Source organism: Chiloscyllium plagiosum, chromosome 10 (assembly GCF_004010195.1).
Source record: "Chiloscyllium plagiosum isolate BGI_BamShark_2017 chromosome 10, ASM401019v2, whole genome shotgun sequence".
NCBI classification, from domain to species: Eukaryota; Metazoa; Chordata; class Chondrichthyes; order Orectolobiformes; family Hemiscylliidae; genus Chiloscyllium; species Chiloscyllium plagiosum.
In genome coordinates, this window is record NC_057719.1 from 43,166,872 (window position 1) to 43,186,042 (window position 19,171).

Below are 19,171 nucleotides of genomic sequence, written 5' to 3' on the forward strand. Positions count from 1 at the left end.
TTAGTGGTGCTGGAAGAGCACAGCAATTCAGGCTACTCTCTCCCCACCCCCACCCTCCTCTAGCTTATCTCTCCAAGCTTCAGGCTCTCTGCCTTTATTCCTGATGAAGGGCTTTTGCCCGAAACGTCGATTTTGCCTGTCCTCGGATGCTGCCTGAATTGCTGTGCTCTTCCAGCACCACTGATCCAGAATCATTCAGGACAAAGCAGCCCGCTTGATTGGCACCACGGCCACAAACATCCACTCCCTCCATCACTGATGTTCAGTCACAATGTGTACTATCCACAAGGTGCACTGCAGAAATTCACCAAAGAACCTTCTAAACCCATGACGACTTCCCTTTAGAAGGACAAGAGCATCAGATTCATAGGAACACCACCATCTGCAAGGTTCCCTCCAAGCCACTGACCATCCCGCTTTGGAAATATATCGCCATTCTTTCAGTGTCGCTATGTAAAAATTCTAGAATTCTCTCCCTAACAACATTGTAGGTCTACCAATGGCATGTAGACTGCAGCAGTTCAAGGAGGCAGCTCACCACCACTTTCTCAAGGGCAATTAGGGAGAGCATTATACACTAGCCAGCCAGCGATGCCCATATCCCATGAGAAAATTAAAACAAATCTAAGCAATATTTTTGCAACAGTATATGGTAGGAAACACCTGAAAAACTGAATCAGATGTTTAGTTTCTGAAATGAGGGTCAGTGGCTGCAGTTCTAAGGCTGTGAGGAATGAATATCGAATTGTTCTTTATTTTTAAAACTCAATGTACAGGCCACATGTTGGACTTCTCTGATTTCTATGTCAACTAAAGAGCCTTAGTGATCACTGAAAGCAACCTTGTAAAAGGAATTTTGACCAACCAAAGATGTCAACAGTGAATTTAGTTTCCTTGTTCTTCTTTTCAAATATTAGAGAATCATTTTAAGTCACTATAAATGATTCTCACTGAATTAATCAAACAGCTGTAATGAAGGGTTGGTTCTATGTGAAAACTATATTGGGAGTAATGTTTCTTCTCATTTCCTCTTGCTATGTAACTCCATTGTGCTGTGCAATCCCTTTAAGATTGCTCTGTAACTTGGAATGTGCACATCTTGTACTAAACACCCTAACCCTGTAAAGTACACTTCTAATTGCTGCCTGGCGGCACATCCACGTAGCTTAGAAGACATATTTGACAGAAGCTTTGAATTTTATTTAATATTATAGAGTCATAGAAATAAACAGCACAGAAACAGATCCTTTAGTCCAATTCATCCATGCTGACCAGATATCCTAAGTAAATCTAGTCCCATTTGCCAGCAATTGGCCATATCCTTCTAACCCTTCCTATTCATATACCCATTCGGATGCCTTTTAAATGCTATAATTGTATTAGCCTCCACCACCTCCTCTGGCAGTTCATTCCATACACGCACCAGTCTCTGCGTGAAAAAGCAGCCCCTTAGGTCCCTTTTAATCTTTTCCTCTCTCAGCTTAAACCTATGCCCTCTAGTTTGAATAGCGCAGCCATGGGAAAAGACTTTGACTATTCACCCTACCCATGTTCATGATTTTATAAACATAGGATCTGGGTATTACTGATTGGGCCAAAATTTATTGCCCATTCCTAGTTACTCTTGCTATAGGTAGACCCACAATGCCTTTAGAGAGGGAATTCCAAGATTTTGGAAGGAATGGCAATTTATTTCTGAGGCAGCATGGTGAGAGACTTGGAGGCAAACTTGCAGGGATGGTGTTCACATATTTCTGCTGCCTTTATCCTTCTTGATGGTAGTGGTTGTGGACTTGGAAGGTGCTGTCTAAGAAACCTTGGAGAAATTATGCAGTGAACCTTGTAAATGGCACAGACAATGAGAATATGAAAGAAACCCAGCGCATCTGGCAGCATCTGCAGAGAGAGAAACAGAGTTAATATTTCTAGTCCAGAATGAAAGTGTGAAAGAAAGTATCATACCAGACTCAAAACATTAACTCTGTTTCTCTCTCCACAGATGCTGCCAGATCTGTCGAGTTTCTCCAAAATTCTCTTTTTGTTCCAGATTTCTAGCATTTGCAGTAGTTTGTTTTTAAAGTAGCAAATGCTGCTTCTACTGAGCTATGTTGGTGAAAGGAGTGAATGTTTGTGGATGTGGTGCCAATCAAGCAAGCTGCTTTGTCCTGAATAGTGTCAAGTTTGATTGTTTTTGGAGCTATAGTCATCCAGGCAAGTGGGGAGTATTCCATCACACTTTGGACTTGTACTTTGTAGGTGGTGGATGGGTTTTGGAGTGACAGGAGGTGAGTTACCTGCTGCAGGATTTCTAGCCACTGACCTGCTCCTGTAGGTACAGTACTTAGCCCAGTTCAGTTTTTTGGTCAATGGTAATCTCCAGGATATTGATAGTGGAGTTTTTGGTGATGGTGTTGCCATTGAATGTCAAGGGTGGATGGTAAATTGTGTCGCTTTGCAGATGGCAATTGCCTGGTACTTACATGGCACAGACTATCACTCACCATCTTTTATCCACAGTTCTTAATCAGGAAAACGATCACAGCAATTCAGGTGATGACCAACACATGCACTAACTAGCGGAGGCAACAATTATGAAATTGCAAAATACAAACAATGTGCTGAAACTAATAGCTATAATGTTAGTTCAACAATGTAGAATGATGTATATTTTTAAATATATCTGTTTTCCTTTTAAGTTTACTCAGTGATCCCGACACAAACTACGCTCGAAACTGGTATTTTTTTAGACCGGTTTACTGTTCACGTTTATTTGCCTATTTACCAAAATTAAAAGTTTCCAAAAACCATATTAGGATGTAGCATTTTTAAAAGTGTTAAAAAATGTTCTTGATATATTAAGGTACAGTTTTTTCTCATGCAACTAAAAATAGATCATCACAAAAATAATCACTATTTTCTGAACACTACCTAACTAGATGGAACCATTACTAGTTTCAAATAATATAGTCAGTCTGCCAGTAAATTAAGAAAACTATTTTAAAAGCTTTTAAAAGCTGCCTATCAGTGCACTTAAGTCTTTAAAAAAGAGCTTAATTTTAAGAGCCTCAGAAGGCCCACAAACATGTTCAATAAGTGGAAATTCACCGTGGTGATTAATTCAATCAGGGACATGGTCAGTTTATGGACAAGACTGGTTTCCAGTGCAATATTTTAGACAAATGCATAAACCTGCACAAACTCCTTATGAGGACTTGTGCTGGTTTGGTCAATATTCAGCACTGGAGACATCACTGTAATCCAGTGGAAATGCTACTGTTTTAAATACACACGTATACCCTTTACTATGTGAGAGACTGCGATTAAAAGAAATTTTTTGAGAGATTTATAGTCAGCCATTAATCTACCATCTGCTTTTAAAAAAGCATTTAAAACATAAGCTTTCAGCAGAGGAAATATTACACGCAATTTAAGATTTCTCCAGCTATTTTAAAACGGAAATAAAATCCTGCCATTTAAAGGCTTTTATTCCTTAATTTGTAAACATATTTCTATGTCAGCGACAATATTTTGTACAATTTCCCCAAAGCAAGGTAGACATTTTCAGCATGATTCTTTTTGCCCAATGCTATAACCATACACTACCATTTCAGATTACGAATTCACTTTTTGCCTAAGATTTTCACTGCAAGGATCTCTCCTGCAACAGAAAACCTAACCCTTTTTAAACTAATTAATTCACATATTATCTATAGATCTAAAACAGAAAATTTACTACTATAGTGTTCTCCAGCAATCATTTGATATGTTTTGCCAACTTGCACATTATAGTTTTATTAATAAGTTCAAGGAAGGTTGCATTGCCTTTTCTTCAGTGATAATAGACAAATCATCTTAAGTGAAAATTGCATAAAGGATTAATTTTATATTTGAATTCAGTTCCCAGATCAATAGTCTTAATAATAATGTATATTTTGGGGAAATGCATATTTAGATTTTCAACAAATCCCATGCTAATAATCTCACCAGTCAAGTCGCAGAATGTTAATACGTTCATTACACATACATTTAGTTTACTATAGTAATATACAACTATTGGATTAGAAACCTGGGGGTACAACGTGAATCCAGGCTGTTAGGTGTAAGTTTACCAAATCTCTGATTTATTTAATTGCACCACTTCAGCACTGAAGCTACATTGCTTACTGTAATGTCAGCACTTAAATACTTGGTAACATGTTGTGTATTTTTTAAAAATTCTGAACTATTACAGGTGAAATCTTAAAAACTCTCTTCATTATGGTCTGTTACAAATGTTAAAACTTCAACAAAGCAGCTAAATATGCCTTGGCTATAGACTTGGATAACAGAAGCTCAGAGCATTTCCATAGAATTTTTATGCATTTTCCAAATTAATGATAAAATAACATTCAGTAACTCTTAACTCCACAGGATAATAACTGCACAAATAATTTGATCTGATGCATAGAAATTAGGGAAAAACATTATTTAGAGGATTTCAACTACTCAATCTACTGATACTTACAGGTTACTCCTTATTGCCTTTATACACATTTCATAGTATTTAAAATCAATACTGGTGCCTCCACTATAGTGCTACCATGCTTCTTTTAATGATCAATTGTATGTAAATTCCAGACAGAACAATTCCTACCCAGATTACTGTATGCCTTCACATACATTGGGTGTATAGTAAACAAAGAAGTCTGTCTGACTGAATCTTTTTAAAGCCTTAACAGAATTTGCAATATCCTTGCTTGCACTATACTCACTTATTTTAGGTTTCCCCATAATGTTACTGTAAACAAAGTAACAATCTAACAAAGAATCAGATATTTTTATGATAATTAGGGCAAATGCTACACAATAAGAGCTTACCTTGTTCCAAAGTGCCACAGTGTTTATTTCTAAATCTTTGGAGTTACTCTGATAGTACATTTTGAACATATCAAATGAAAGTGAATTAGTCCTCGGTTGGTTTTTTGACCAGTTTTTGTGTGCAAGCTAGAATTCTCACTTGCACAAACTGCCATGCAGCTGTCTTGCTTTTTTCAGACAGCTGACAAACAGCAACTGCACAAGCACAATGACGCAGAGCACTAAGCTGCCGTGGAAAGGAGTGGAGCTTGAAAGAGTGGGTGGAGCTTTGAGGCTTGCAGTAGTGTCCATCTCCAGCTTAGTGAACAGTCAGAGGACTGCCCAACAAACAGACAGGGCCCCAACTGTGCTATTTCAGAAATTTTTTCAGTGTCTGCCGTGTCCGTTAACAGGAGTTTGTTGAGGCTTTATACGCTGCAATCCACTTAGATACTGTAAAACATTAGTGAAATAAAAGCGCCTAAAGCAAAACTATAGAACAATTAAAAACTTATTTCACAACTGGCTCCCTTTTATTTCTGTGATAGTAGAAAACACGAATGCATTTCAAAAGAGTTGCACGATGTAGAATCCTTAAAATACTCGTTAAAACGAAAGAGAATTACGAAGAACTAAAGTAAACACTTTTGTTTATCTGTTAAGAACTTCATTTAACAGTCAATGCTTTTTATATCGGTGAATGTACTGGGCCAAAGGAGTGGGTATTCAAATTAAACAGGTGACCTGAACAAACATGCATCGTCAGGAATAAGAATGATTAAACATTAATTACATATTAGTTGAAAAAAATGAATTAAGATTTTCAGAATTGTTGTCATTCCATAAGACCATAAATAGAAACAGAAGTAGGCCATTCTGCCCCTGAAGGCTGCATCACCATTGAATAAGATTATGACTGATTCCAAGCCGTACACTCAGATGGATATTCTATGTTTAGAATCTATGGGGAAAAATGTTTCTAAAATGGTACACAAAAATTTATTTATTCTTGTACAATGGGTGCTCCTCAAACCTTTTCTGGAGGACCCCATTTCAATACTTCAGATGTTGAGAGATCCTGAGAAGAAAATTTGACGGTGAGTGTGTTGTGCAGGTGGGGTATGAAATCTGTTCATCTTTGATTCACTATTCCCATCTCTCACTGTCTCTCGTACTGTCCCTCTCGCTCTTAGACACATTCTCCAGTCATCGGCAATGTGGGATCAGCAAATGCATCACCAACCAATAACTGAACTTCAGGCTTTCTGGGTGGCACAACGGCTCAGTAGTTATCACAGCACCAAGGACCCATGTTCGATGCCAGCCTTGGGTGACTGTCTATGAGTTTGCACGTTCTCCCTGTGTCTGTATGGGTTTCTGCCAGAGGCTTCAGTTTCCTTCCACAGTCCAAAGATGTACTGTGCTGTACTGGTCTATGTTCTATGTGCAGGTTGGGTGGAGTGGCCATGCTAAAATGCCTTGTGGTGTCCAGGGATGGGCAGGCCAGATGGATTAGCCATGGTAAATGTGGGGTTACAGGGACATGATGGCAGATTGGATTTGGGAGAGAAACCTTTTGGAAGGTCAGTGCAGGCTTGATAGGTGAAATAGTCTTTCTGCACTGTAGGGATTCTATGATTCTAGAACAGAGTCACAAACATTTCAATTTGTACAGTACAGTTTTTCCTGTTCCTTTCCATGCTTTCATTTTCAAGAGTTTATCAATTTCTCTCTCTTATTGCATTCATAGAGTCATAGATTAGATTACTTACAGTGTGGAAACAGGTCATTCGGCCCAACAAGTCCACACCGACCCGCCGAAGAGCAACCCACCCAGACCCATTCCCCTACATTTACCCCTTCACCTAACACTACGAGCAATTTAGCATGGCCAATTCACCTAACCTGCACATCTTTGGACTGTGGGAGGAAACCGGAGCACCCAGAGGAAACCCACACAGACACGAGGAGAATGTGCAAACTCCACACAGACAGTTACATGAGGCGGGAATTGAACCCGGGTCTCTGCTGCTGTGAGGCAGCATTGCTAACCACTGTGCCACCGTGCTGCCCCAGATAGAGATGTACAGCATGGAAACAGACCCTTCGGTCCAACCTGTCCATGCCGACCAGATATCCCAACCCAATCTAGTCCCACCTGCCAGCACCCGGCCCATATCCCTCCAAACCCTTCCTATTCATATACCCATCCAAATGCCTCTTAAATGTTGCAATTGTACCAGCCTGCACCACATCCTCGGGCAGCTCATTCCATACACACACCCTCTGTGTGAAAAAGTTGCCCCTTAGGTCTCTTTTATATCTTTCCCCTCTCACCCTAAACCTGTGCCCTCTAGTTCTGGACTCCCCGACCCCAGGGAAAAGACTTTGCCTATTTACCCTATCCATGCCCCTCATAACTTTGTAAAACTCTATAAGGTCACCCCTCAGCCTCCCCCTCCTCAAACTTTTTTTCTCCACTGATTATAGCCCCAGTTTTTGCAATTTTATGAAACTTATGGCCCTCCCACCCCGGAACATCCTAATACTTCTATAATCTATCGTTTCCATAGCTCCAACATTGTCAAAATAACAGATTTTTAAAACACTTCAGAAGGTGCCAATTGTCAACCATAGTTTGTGACGAATGTCAAATACAGGTCAGATTCAACAGGTCCAATTCCTGAAGAGAATTATTGGGTTTTTACAGCAAGTTATAGGAGAGGAGCTCAGTGAGGTGCAAGTTCAATGAGACCAGGCATGTAAACAGTGGCAATATTCCTTGCCTCAGATGCAATTTCACAGCAGACAGCTTCATGTCTGACAATCAGATTTGGGCTTCTTGATTGGCCATTGCTAGAAAACAGAAGGGCAGTCTGCCATACACCATTCCTTATATCGTTACAGTTCAAGTATCAATTCAGCACTGCACCAGAGTTTCATCTGGTCATCATGCTCAGACTCCCAAATAGAATTTATGGTGACGCCCTATCATATATCAGAGTAGATGTTTGATCAAGTAGTACTTCCAATGTCTCAACAAGTCTCAGTCAGAATCACTGCCATACAAAACCTGCTCATTGACTGCGCCATGAACCCATACAGAATAAACAGTAGGTGCAACATTAAGAGCTAGATGATGATAAGGTCAACCCACCAATTATCCCAAGAGTGCTAAGTTTGTTCAGCAGCCATTAATTAATTAAACTTTCTCTTTAAGTATCATAACATATTATTACATTTCTCCTACGTTTGGACATGATTTTATTCAAGGACATTAGTCATTCTTGCAGAAAGGACCTCTTTGTGCAGTGCAGCTTCTCAAGATACTGAAGAAGGAAATTAGATCATTGCACTAAGGCCATGAGCAAAAGCTTTATTCTTCCATATCAAAATAAGTCTGGAGGAAGTGCCATTACTTCCTTTGTAAATGGGAACATGCTGTGCTTTCCTAATGAATCTACTGCTTCTTCTTTGGTTTTCCTCAGAGGCTAAGACCTGTTCTTAATCTGGTTTAGGAAGCACCAGTAAAACATGGTCAATTTTCCAGCATATAATAGTTGAAGACATTTTAAGAGTGAATCTCTTTCAAAATATATTCTTTTAAGAATTATTTATCCAATATAATAGATGTAGAAAACCAGGAGCATAATTATTACATTCCCATCAGTGTTACAGTTTGATTTAGGTCTGAAATTGCAAGTTGGATAATTCACTTTTACAAAACTCAACTAGAATTAAACCATTATTTGAAGTGCAGAATGTATTTATTCTCATATCCAAACATTGCAAAATTACAGCAATGCTGAGGTTGCAGAACATCTCAGTCCTATTGCTTTGCTGCAGGAATTCCTCAGGGTGGTGGCCCTATGCCAAACCATCTTTTCATCAATTACCTTCCCTCAAATCACGTGGTTGGGTGTGGGATGTTGCTGATTAGTGCAATATTTAATACCATTTGCAAATCCTCAGCTCCTGGCATTGTCCAAATCTTGCTGCATATGGTCAGGGACTATGTTCAAATGCTTGGGCAGCTCAGTGGCAAGTAATATTCTCACAAGTGTCAGGTGGTCACCATCTCCAAGAGAGAATCTACCATCTCTCTTGGTATTTAATGATGTAACCATCCCTCAGTCCCCATCTATCAACAACCAGGGAATTACCATTGACCATCCAATAAATACTGTGGGTCATAACAGCAGGTTAGGAGCTGGAATTCTGCAGCAGGTAATTCACCTCCTGACTCTTCAAAGCCCAGCCACAAGGCAGAAGGGGAGACCAGTACAAAATATCCATCCCACTAGTTGAAACAAACCAACCTTTCCACCCCCACCACCCCCTCCCTACATTATCCACATATCTCTTTTCCCTTGTCCATTCTCTGATTGGACCATTAACTGGTGCGACACCCAATTCACCAGGACCTGCCTGTCAGCCAGGCTCCATAGAAGTCACTAACTTACCTTTATATTCAGCTCAGTCACTGGCTATCCCCTTCTGGTACTGTCTACTGTCCCAACAGTAGCCACTTCTTCAGCTGGTGATGTTTCAACAAGAGAATTAGCTCTCAGGAGGAGCACACCCTTCCCAAATGGGAAGATGGAAGTCCAGAAGTCCTCAAGCCATTTAACAGGCTAACTGCCATCATACGGCTGCAAGGTGAATCAACCAAGTAGGGGTTGGCTTGCTCCGACTTTTATGCTGCCCCTACCCGCCTCCCCCATCTCCAAGTAAAATTCAGATTTAGTCACAAACTTTGAACGAGTGTTTCCTTTTGTATAGCATAGTAATTTATTGTTACATGGATTTTGAAAATACAGTAAAATATGTACATAAGTTGTCACAATTAATCCGGCGCTACTTTAATAACATCAATTATAAAAATCGAAATAATGCATACAAGGTTACAACAAATTTCATTTATTTTTTGTTCCGCAGCTGTTAAAAGGTGTCCCTGAGTCCGCATCAGCCCCGACCCAGGGCATCCCCTGGTCCAGCCCAGTCCCAGGGCATCCCCTGGTCCAGCCCAGTCGCAGGGCATCCCCTGGTCCAGCCCAGTCGCAGGGCATCCCCTAGTCCATCACCAACTGCTGCTATCGCCAGGAGACTATGCCCAACTCTCCAGGACCGCGGCCAATTCTCAACCTCCCAGGAACAACTGACTGTCCAAATGAACTCTCGAGGATCGAGGGGCCATTGCAGATACCACTGAAACACGAAAGGATAAGAACGGAGCCTGATTCACAGACGCTGCTCAAGCTGTGATCACCGTGGCCACAAAGGAACAGACTGGATCTGCCGCTCAACAACTTCCTGCAACCTCCCTGCTTCTCCCTCTCTCCATCCCCGCAGCCGCAGAACAAAGACAAGATGAATTCGATTCAAAAGTTAAATTAAGAGGTTTTTTTTAAAAAAAAAAGGGATATAGTCAGTAACGTGAGAGACAGCGGGACAGGCCTAGGAGTCCGAACACATCCTGCCCTGGCACTTCCGCCATCACTTTGTGGATAAGTTTAGAACTAGAAGGTGCTGTTCAAAACTTAGGGGGTCTCCATTTTTTTCCCCTCTGGAAGCTCTACTTATATTTATTTGGAAATAAAAATTGATGAATGGAAGTTTGGATTATTTGTTTATTTTACAACCTGAGGGAAAAGTCAAATCTAATGGTGTGCTTTTGCTGGAACAGGATACTTTTGTAATGGCACCAGTTCTCTTTGGGGGAAGTAAGTAGCTTCACAATAACAGGGTTGGATTGGTTGTCAGTGTCAGTTTGTCACAGCACTGAGAGGACAGGGAACAATTGGCAATCAGACTTTCAAGTCTGCCAGCCATTGATATCATTCTCTGGGATAAATTTCACCAGACGTTGGATAAGTGTCAATCTTGGAGTTTCCGGGAGGGTTTCTCTCCATGAGCGTCTGTGTTCTCTCACACATTTCTCCTTTGGTTCTGTATTCACCACATCTCTGTGGCACTACTATCTTGTTTGAGGGGATGGTGGAAAGGAGGGGCATCTTCCTACCCTACAGCCACTAGAGGAGACCATAGCACGTGGCCTTGCCAGCCTGGTCTGAGGTTGCCTCACATGTCAGTCAGTGTCCACAGTCCAGAGGAACACCCAACGGTGCAGGAAAAAAAGGTTAATGATTGACTGTGCTGCACGAAGATAAGTGACACCACTTCTCACTGATTTCTCATATTCTAACCCCACTACTGCACTTACCTCCCACCAAGGCTTATGCTCTGCCATTCTCAATATTTCCTGCAACATTTTCACAGAGTAGATTTCATCTATCCTGGCACATCAAACTATTAACCCTGCATATTGTCTGCACTACCTATGCACTCATTCAGGAAACCGCACCAACTTGCCTCCACCTGGACCAGAACCAACAGCTGTGCTAGCCACTTTCATCTTCCTTTTTCTTATTCCAGAAAACAAAGGATTCATAACAGAGCAGAGAGAGGCAAACCAGGTAATACCAAACATTTGTCTCCTAATCACCCACAAGGAGAAAATCCTTCCCCGAGTAGGAGAGAACATGACCAGTCGTGACATCGCTGAGACCTCCACTACCTGGCAATTAAGTAAAAGATTCATTGTCAAGCACTGCACTTCTCTCCCATTATCAACACTGTGAATGTATTCTCAACATTCCCAAGTAGCCACAGATCCCTATGGGGAACTACAGGCAAGGCTGCCCCTGCACCCTCCACCAGCTCACATACTGACATCTTCATTTGTATGTTAGTTGGGTGAGCACATCACTGGCACGTGGCACATTAGGAAGAAACATTCCAGGTCATTAGCATTCGGAAGACTACTGAAGACCAGGCACTTGCTCAGCTCCAGGAATGAAAGGACCCCATGGAAATGCACAGACACAGGAACCAGCAGGTAGGTTTGTCAGAGGCAGTAGGAAGTTCGAGGAGTCCACCAACACGATCAGTACGGTGCTGCCTTGGTATGAGAGCATCTGGCAATCTCCCAAGGACAAGCTGGCAGCTGCCATGGAACACAGACCAGCACTCCATCACTCCACTCCTTGGGGATCAATGCAAACAACAGAGAGGAAGGGGCCTTGACCTCACTCCAGGTGCTGCTTCCTTACAAGAAGGTAGGAGCCGGAAGAGGAATCATATACAGGTCCACCAGAAGTCTAGTTTCAGGACACTCCAGAGGTGCCCTGCTTCTCCATCTTCATACTGCCAGCAATCCCCAACTCTGTGAGAGTTCAAGCCAATGAGGGTGAACTTGCATCTGGGTAGGACATTCTCTACATATCTGGACAGTCTAGCCACAAACACTCTAGGAGCACCCTCCCAAAATCCAAGTCAACTGGCTCCACTCTAGGGTAAGCTTCCTCCATCTCAAATCTGGGCTCAGGATACACCGAGACATGGTGGGAGGAAAAGAAAACCAAAACCTGCTTGGGGCAGGTGAGATAGATGAAACTTCATTCAAATAGATTTGTAAAAAATATTTTAATTTTTAATTATTAACTGTATGTCAGTTTGACTGCAGCTACAAGCATGAAGGTAGAGAGACTAGCCATCTTTAGCATCGTACGATGTTCTAAGCCTGTCTGTCTGAGTGATAGCTATCCTTTCCATAGTGCCCATACAAGCATGGAACTTTGCAATGACTGATCTAGGAAGCATCATTTGTTGTTAAGGCCTCCATCATTTTGGAACCTTAACTTCTTTTAACCAATAGGAAAAGTATAAATAGAATAAAAACAGCAAGGTGTACTTGCAGTTGGAATTACACAAAGGATGCTGGCCTCAACAAAATATTTGCCAGCAGGGAAAGATGACTTCACTCAACTCAGTTGCATTAAAAAGAAGGTTCACAATTAAGTCCTTCGTGCTTTGCTTTAGCCAACGTTACTGGGCTAAGGTGCTGTTCCTTCTGAGTAACATCTCCATTGTCTGTCGGATCTCCACTGACCATTTAAGAAAAGATCTAGCCTAGTGGCAACCATGTAACCACTGCCAATTGTAAAAAAGAGATCTGGCTCGAGAAAAGAAATCTGCCCTCCTTACCTGGCAATTCTAGAACCATGTTGTAGACTTTTAACTGCCTTCTGTGCATTTAGGGATAGCAAATGGTGCTGGTCTAGCCAGCGATGTTCATGCCCCATATTGATTGTTTTTCTCAAAACCATGTAGCCTTAATGTGTGCAAATTGTCTGAAGCAGAGACTCTCAGGATCAAATGGTATCTTCTGTCTAAATGATACTGCAACAAACACCCAGACGAGACCTGCATGGGAACCTCGTGTGGAAGAGACATCTGGTGACCTTTGTTGGCTTTAGTGCTAAAATGATGTTGCATTGCAGAGAAATTGGACATCATTTCACAGTTTTCTGACTGCCAATCTAACAGGGTATGGTGTCACAGTTTCCCCCTCATTTACACAGCATTCCTTGGAAGATAAGTGTTTATGGCTCTCCTTTGGTACATTATGTGGGCACCCAAGGCTGGGAACTCTGCATGAGAAGCAGCTCCATATTTGTTGGAGGTTTATGCTGGTCCTGGTTTTCCAGGCTCCTGTGTTTCTCATCCATCTATGTGGATGTTCATAATGCATTAGCCACTGAGATGACCCCAGCTTTTATGCCTGGATCCATTAGGGACAGTTCCTCGGAATCTAAATGGGCAATATCAGAAACAAAGCAGCTCCTCGGCAGTATAGTTATTCACAGTAAGTACACATAAATAATATTTGAAAGTATCCTCCAAATTATTTGGACATGGAGGTTTCTGATAAGAAGGGCACTCAGATGTCACTGCATAAATCTAAGTCAGTTCTATATTGCTGAAGCCTTTGGCACATATACACTCAGTGATTGTAAATGTGGTAGCAATAGTAAGAATCTCTCCCCCACCCCCAATCCACACATTACCCAAGAAAACATCGCATATAGGAGAATAGGGTGGACATTATATAGACCAAAATGTGAAGTGGGCAGCTCCTGCAACATCCTGGTAAATCTCCTCTGCACCTTTTCCAATGCTTCCACATCCTTCCCGAAATATGGCGACCAGAACTGTACACAATATTCCAAGTGCGGTCGCACTAGCGTTTTGTATAGTTGCAGCATGATATTGTGGCTCCGGAGCTCAATCCCTCTATGAATGAAACCTAACAGCATTATCAACCTGGGTGGCAACTTTCAGGGATCTATGTACACAGACTCCAAGGTCCCTCTGCACATCTGCACCACCAAGAAACTTTCCATTGACCCAGTATTCTGCCTTCCAGTTATTCTTCCCAAAGTGAATCACCTCACATTTAGCTGCATCGAACTCCATTTGCCACAGCTCAACCCAATTCTGCAGTTTATCCAAGTCCCCCTGCAACCTGTAACATTCTTCCACACTGTCCACTACTTCACTAACTTTAGAGTCGTCTGCAAATTTACTAATCCATCCACCTATGCCTGCGTCTAAGTCATTTATAAAAATGACAAACAGTAGTTGTCCCAAAACAGATCCTTGTGGCACACCACTAGTAACCGGACTCCAGGCTGAATATTTTCCATCAACTACCACACGGTGCCTTCTTTCAGAAAGCCAGTTTCTAATCCAAACTGCTAAATCACCCTCAATTCCATGCCTCTGCATTTTCTCCAACAGCCTACCATGTGGAACCTTGTCAAAGGCTTTGCTGAAGTCCATGTATACCACATTAACTGCCCTACCTTCATCCGCATGCTTGGTCACCTTCTCAAAAGACTCAAGGAGGTTTGTGAGACACGACCTGCCATGTTGACTATCTGAAATCAAATTGTTGCTTGCTAGATGATTATAAACCTTATCTCTTATAATCCCTTCCAAAACCTTTCCTGCAACAGAAGTAAGGCTCACTGGTCTATAATTACCTGGGTCATCTCTACTGCCCTTCTTGAATAACGGCACAACATTTGCAATCCTCCAGTCCTCTGGTACTAAACCTATAGACAATAACGACTTAAATATCAAAGCCAAAGGCTCTGCTATCCCCTCCTTAGCTTCCCAGAGAATCTTCGGATAAATCCCATCTGGCCCAGGGGACTTGTCGAATTTTATTCCTTCTAGAATTAGTGGGCGGCACGGTGGCACAGTGTTTAGCACTGCTGCCTCACAGCGCCGGAGACCCGGGTTCAATTCCCGCCTCAGGCGACTGACTGTGTGGAGTTTGTACGTTCTCTCCGTGTCTGCGTGGGTTTCCTCCGGGTGCTCCGGTTTCCTCCCACAGTCCAAAGATGTGCAGGTCAGGTGAATTGGCCATGCTAAATTGCCTGTAGTGTTAGGTAAGGGGTAAATGTAAGGGTATGGGTGGGTTGCGCTTCGGCGGGTCGGTGTGGACTTGTTGGGCCGAAGGGCCTGTTTCCACACTAAGTAATCTAATCTAATCTAATTGATAACACCTGCTTGTAATTAACCATGATCCTTTCTAGTCTAATATCTCACACCTCATTCTTCTCCTCTAGAATATTCTCCTTTTCTTGAATGAAAACCGATGAGAAATGTTCATTTAGCACCTCTCCGAGCCCCACAGGGTCCACACTCAACTTCCAACTTCTGTGTTTGACTGGCCTTATTCCTACCCTAGTCATTCTTTTATTCTTCACATACGTATCGAAAGCTTTAGGGTTCTCCTTTATTCTATTTGCTGAAAACAAAATCAACAAACAAGGCAAATGCATGAGGTTCACTTACAGAACTATGTGATAACAGATTACTTTAATCCTGTTTGTTTAACACTATTGGCTCTTGAAGGGCCTCACACAAAAGTATAACCTACTCCTTCATAGAAATAAGAAAAAACACTGACTCCCCCAATCCTGGTGTGTCAGCAGCTATTTTTCATTTTGATTTGGATGGAAAGTAACACAGATAGTACTTTACAGAGTGAGTTTCAGGCTCAGACTAGCTGCCCCCCCCCCCCCTCCCCAGCCCTCCCATCGCCCATATTGTATAGTGGCATATAACAACATGTTCACCGCCACCTCTCCGTACTCCCATGAGAAATCGCTGCTGGCAATATATGGCAGGCAGTTTGACTTTGCATCTGCCCTAAAAGTCAGCCTCAATCTGACTTGAGGCAAGTCAGAAATACTGAGAGTCTGTATGTTCTGACAGAGGCAACAAGTGCAAATAGACAAGATGAGGTGAGGCAATGCAATGCAGAGGTGCTATGAACATCTGAGTAAGCGCAAAGTAATTAAATGCTAAGCGAGCAACTTGGAGCCCTGAGATATACCCTGCTCCAAATTGTTTGCTGTTCCTGCATGCACGGGACTCAGTGGTTAGTACTGCTGCCTCACAGCACCAGGGACCCGGGTTTGATTCCTGCCTCGGGCGACTGCGCGGAGTTTGCACATTCTCCATGTGTCTGCATGGGATTCCTCCAGGTGCTCCAGTTTCTTCCCAAAATCCAAAAATATGCAGGTCAGGTGAATTGGCCATAATAAATTGCCCACAGTGTTAAATGCATTAGACAGGGTATGGGTCTGTAGGGGAATGGGTCTGGATGGATTACTCTTCAGAGGGTCGGTGTAGACTTGTTGGGCCAAAAGGGCCTGTTTCCATACTGTAGAGAATCTAATCTAATCTAATCAAACTAGCATGGTAATGGTATTACAACACAAGGTGTCAGAGCATTCCAAAGTGCAGAACAGAAGTGGATAACCAAATTCTAAGTGGGTAGGAAATGTGCCAGGATGTGGTGAGGCTATTACATGTCTGGTGACAACTGCCATGGACAAAGGATGCAGGCAGTCATGGTCCACGGAGTGTACTCTGAAATGTAAGGAACTGCTGGCCAAGATGGAGGCCTAAAAGGAGTAAGGCAAGCTGGATCCACCAGGTACCTGCTCTGACATTTATGTTGGGTATTGTCACCATTTAGTTTTACTCTGCTCTGTGAGAAAATAGCATACTATGTAGAAATATTAGATTAGATTAGATTAGATTACTTTACAGTGTGGAAACAGGCCCTTCGGTCCAACAAGTCCACACCGACCCCTGGCGCTGCGAGGCAGCAGTGCTAACCACTGTGCCACCGTGCCGCCCACAATTACCTATTACCTATTCTGCCACATTTATATGTTAAAGGCATGCAAATTACATATTGACTATATTTCCACCTTCAACATTATAATCCCAACCAAACTAATCTCCAAACTGCAAGACATAGATCTCTACTCTGCTCTCTGCAACTGGATCCTCGACTTCCTGACCCACAGATTGCAATCAGTGGCGATAGACAAAGCACCTCCTCCGTGACAATCCTCAATACCCACATACCACAAGGATGCATACTCAGCCCCATACTGTACTCCCTGTACACTCACGACTATGTAGTCAAATTTCATCCAAACTCATCTAGAAGTTCGTTGATGACACCACTGTTGTAGGCTGGATATCAAATGATGATGAAACAGAATACAGGAAAGAGATAGAGTGCTTGGTGGCATGGTGTAAAGATAGCAATCTCTCCCTCAAAGTCAGCAAAACTAAAGAGCTGATCATTGACTTCAGGAAGCAAGGAGTAGGGCACGCCCCTATCTACATCAATGGAGCGGAGGTGGAGATGGTTAAGCATTAAGTTCCTAGGAGTGACAAACACCAACATTCTGTCCTGGACCACCCTCCTTGATCCAGGGTCAAGAAGGCATACAAACTGAAAGAACTGTGGATGCTGTAAATCAGAAACACAAACAGAAATTGCTGGAAAAGCTCAGCCTCTGTGGAGAGAAATCAGTTACATTTTCGGGCAAAGAAATGTCACCGGACCTAAAACATTAACTCTGATTTCTCTCCACAGATGTTGCCAGACCTGCTGTGCTTTTCCAGCAATGTTTGTTTTTAGTCACGCCTCTTCTTCTTCAGGAGGCTAAGGAAATTCAGCACATCCGTAAGGACTCTCATCAACTTTTATAGATACTAAGTATAGAAAGCATTCTATGTAGATGCATCACGGCTTGGTACTTAACTGCTCTGTCCAAACTAAGAAACTACAGATTGTGAACACAGCCCAGTCCATCACACAAGCCAACCTTCCATCCGTCGACTCAATCTACACTTCCCGATGCCTTGGAATGGCAGCCAGCACTAAAGACCTCTCCCATCCCACTTATAATCTCTTCTAACCTCTTCCATCAGGCAGAAGATACAAAAAGCTTAAACAAAGGTACCAACAAGGTCAAAGACAGCTTCCTTCCCACTGTCATTACACATCTGAAATGAACCTCTCAAATTTCAAATCTAATGTTGATCCTGCTTTTTGTGCACTTTTTTTGAAGCTGTAACTTTGTATTCCTCACTCTGTTCAATAGCCAGATGATTTATGTATGTTATGATCTGCCTGTATTGCACGCAAAACGAAGCTTTTCACTGTATGAAGGTACATATAACAATAAGAAATAAAGACAAGTCAAAGCAAATAGGCTTCTCACCACTTACTGCTGAGGTTGGCATCTTGTCATTTAAAACTTAGGTGTAAAATTTGACTTTTGTTCCTCATCACTGAGAATCTCATTTTCCTAATCTCGCCATATTTTCCTAATAGACTCACAATTGCCCACATTGTTCAAAGACTTGAAGAATTCTGCACTGTCTCTCTCTCTCTCACTCACTGTGTGAAAGAAATAACATTCAATGACTTTAGAAAAAGAAACAGTTAACACGTACCATATCTATATTCTATCAATCAGCTAGTGAATTCAGGGATGTCATAGTCCACAATTTGATATCATCACTAAAAGCAACTGTGAACAAAGTCATCCCATTCCACCCCTTTTGGACTGAACTCTGCTGCACAGACTTTGTACCCTTTTGCCTATAATTTTTCATCCACGATATTTCTGGAAATAATTGCTTGCCTTGTCCATCTTGTATGTGCATTTGGATTTAAATGGGATACGGTTTAAATTTGGTCATTAGTAATTGATAATCTGTTTTGCCCCATGTTAGAGGATAAGTTTGTTATAATAACTATAGTTTTGTTTATCAGTTCATTGACAAAACTGGTGAGAGATTCTTTTATATTCAAAAGTGGTCAAAATCAGGGCTCTGAGAGATTAAATTGGTCACAATTCACACTTGTGATGACTTTTGGATTTACAGGGCTTGATTTCCAAACAGGGTCATGACAACTCTCAGAGTTGTGTGATATTGGAAGTCTCTGCCTCACAAGGTGATGAAAGTTGAAATATTGAATATTTTTTAAGGCAGTTTATTAGGCAACAGAATCAAAGGTTATCGGGGTTGATGGCAACATGGATTGGAAACACAAACAGATGTGCCATGTCCTTATTTATTGGCGGAGCAGTCTCAAAGGGTC

At 41.9% G+C, this 19,171-nt stretch overlaps 1 protein-coding gene across 2 annotated transcripts in view; it reads right to left on the minus strand.

The window, feature by feature from the left end:
- The window catches only part of LOC122553578 (SERTA domain-containing protein 2-like), a 56,124-nt gene that overhangs the window by 7,920 nt on the left and 29,033 nt on the right, over nucleotides 1-19,171 (minus strand). The window contains exon 1 of one of the 2 annotated variants that reach the window (XM_043697598.1): nucleotides 4,858-5,647. The exons of the other annotated variant lie outside the window; for it this stretch is intronic. The gene's annotated coding sequence lies outside the window, so the exon portion shown is untranslated. Of the gene's footprint in view, nucleotides 1-4,857; nucleotides 5,648-19,171 lie in introns of those variants that run through there. 2 annotated transcript variants of the gene reach the window in all.